Here is a 2324-nt window from a genome sequence, read left to right as displayed (position 1 = left end):
TCTTTCTTCTTCTTAAAGAAAACCTTTTAATATTTCTTTTAATACTGGTTTGGTGGTAATGAACTCCTTCAGCTTTTTCTTGTCTGAAAAATTCTTAGCTTTTCTTTCAATTGTAAATGTTGTAAATGACAACCTTACTAGGTAGAGTAGTCTTGGTTGTAGGTCCTTGTTTCCACCACTTTGAATATTTTGTGCCAATCCCTTCTTGCCTGAGTGTTTCTGTTGCAAACTCAGCTGATAGCTGCTCAGTCAGATGGGCTCAAGGAGATTCTGGAAGTAGCATCACCATGGTCATCCAAAGAGAACCCCAAATTCAATTCAAACTTGCATTGTTTGGTGACCATAGCACTTTGAAAACTACATTTGTGAAACATTACCTGACTGGTGAATTTGAGAAGTGTGTTGCCATCCTGGGTATTGAGATTCATCCCTTGTGTTCCACTACATCAGAAAACCTATTAAATTAATTGTGTCATTACAGTGGGCCAGGGAAAGGTCAGTGGACTGAGAGACAGCTATTACATCCAAGCACAGTGTGCTATTGTAATGTTTGATGTAACATCACGAGTTATTTACAAGATGTGCCTAACTAACATAGAGATCTAGTACTAGTGTGTGAAAACATTCCATCATGTAGTGTGGCAACAAAGTGGATACTAAGGCAAAGTGGATATTAAGGCAAAAATCAATTATTTCCATGAAAAGAAGAATCTTCAGTAATGTGGCATTTCTACCAAAAGTAATTACAATTTTGAAAAGCCCTTCCTCTGTCTTGCTAGAAAACTAATTGGAGACCTTACTTGAGAATTTGTTGCCTGCTATAGCCCCACCATGCCTGCTATAGCCCCACCAGAAGTTGTCATGGACCCAGCTTTGGAAGCGCAGTGTGAGCATGATATAGAGATTGCTCAGATCACCACACTGCCAGATGAGGATGATGACCTATGAGAAATGGAAGCTAGAGCCCGGCATCAGAAATCTAGTTTAATAGACAACTATCCCATGATACCAGTGGTCCAGCATGTTTACCACTTCATTATATAGCTAAGCAGAATCTGTGCTTTATCTTTGGGAAGTTGAAAGAGATGAATGGGCTTCAGAGTGAATGTGGCAGTTAAAAAGTACTTTCATTTTTTGGATCTGCGTATGTAGCTGTTTTAGAACACAGTTGTTTCCTCATTAGGTGTCAAATATAAGGCTACTGCAGTTGCATCACAATATTCGGTAGTAAAAATTTGTTTCTTACTGTCATTCCCATTCCTTTTCATTTAGAATCAAAATAAAATGATATTGCAAATATCTTTTAGAAAGAAGAAGAAATCAACTGACAGCCGTTATTTCTTCCAATAGGTTCTCAATCCCTTGATACAAATATTTTTACCCTTGTGTTGTCACAGAGGTCCCTTAAACTTCCCTCATTTTAATTTTTTTTTCTACTTGGATGTTTTCTGTTATCTTTTCCTCTAAATTGCTGATTTAGTCCTCTACTTCATTTAACCTGCTGTTGTTCATTCTTTCTAAGTATTTATTTCAGATATTTTATTCTTTATTTCTGATTGGTTCTTATTTGTGCTCTCTATATTCTTTTTATTTTTTTTATTTATTTATTTATTTTAGAGAGGAGAGGGAGAGACAAAGAGAGAGAGAGAGAGAGAGAGAGGAGAGACAGAGAGAGAGAAGGGGGGAGGAGCTGGAAGCATCAACTCCCATATGTGCCTTGACCAGGCAAGCCCAGGGTTTCGAACCGGCGACCTCAGCATTTCCAGGTCGATGCTTTATCCACTGCGCCACCACAGGTCAGGCTCTATGTTCTTTTTAATGCTTACTCTCTCTTTGTTTAAATTCATATTAAGATCCTCCATTCTTCTCCTAAGTTCTTTGAGCATTCTTATAACCATTGTTTTGTTTTTTGGTTGTTTTTCTTTTGTTTTTTGTTTGTTTGTTTGTTTTTGATGTTCTTGTGACAGAGACAGAGAGGGACAGATGGGGACAGACAGACAGTAAGAAAGAGAGATGAGAAGCATCAGTTCTTCATTGTGGCTCTTTTGTCTTCTTAGTTGTTCATTGATTGCTTTCTCATTTGTCTTTTGATGAGGGGGCTACAGCAGAATGAGTGACCCCTTGCTCAAGCCAGCAACCTTGGGATCATGTCTATTATCTCACATTCAAGCCAGCGACCCCACATTCAAGCTTGTGAGCCTGCACTCAAGCTGACAATCTCGGAGTTTTGAACCTGGGTCCTCTGCATCCCAGTCCAGTGCTCTATTTACTGTACCAACACCTGGTCAGGCTTATAACCATTGTTTTGAACTCTGAATATGGTA

The 2324-nt window shown here is 38.7% G+C and overlaps 1 pseudogene; it reads left to right on the top strand.

The window, feature by feature from the left end:
- The first annotated feature begins 287 nt into the window (after positions 1 to 287).
- Positions 288 to 948, top strand: LOC136329070 (GTP-binding nuclear protein Ran-like; annotated as a pseudogene).
- The last annotated feature ends 1376 nt before the right edge of the window (positions 949 to 2324 follow it).

Source organism: Saccopteryx bilineata, chromosome 3, assembly GCF_036850765.1.
Source record: "Saccopteryx bilineata isolate mSacBil1 chromosome 3, mSacBil1_pri_phased_curated, whole genome shotgun sequence".
Taxonomy (NCBI): domain Eukaryota; kingdom Metazoa; phylum Chordata; class Mammalia; order Chiroptera; family Emballonuridae; genus Saccopteryx; species Saccopteryx bilineata.
This window is presented reverse-complemented; position numbering and strand designations above follow the sequence as displayed.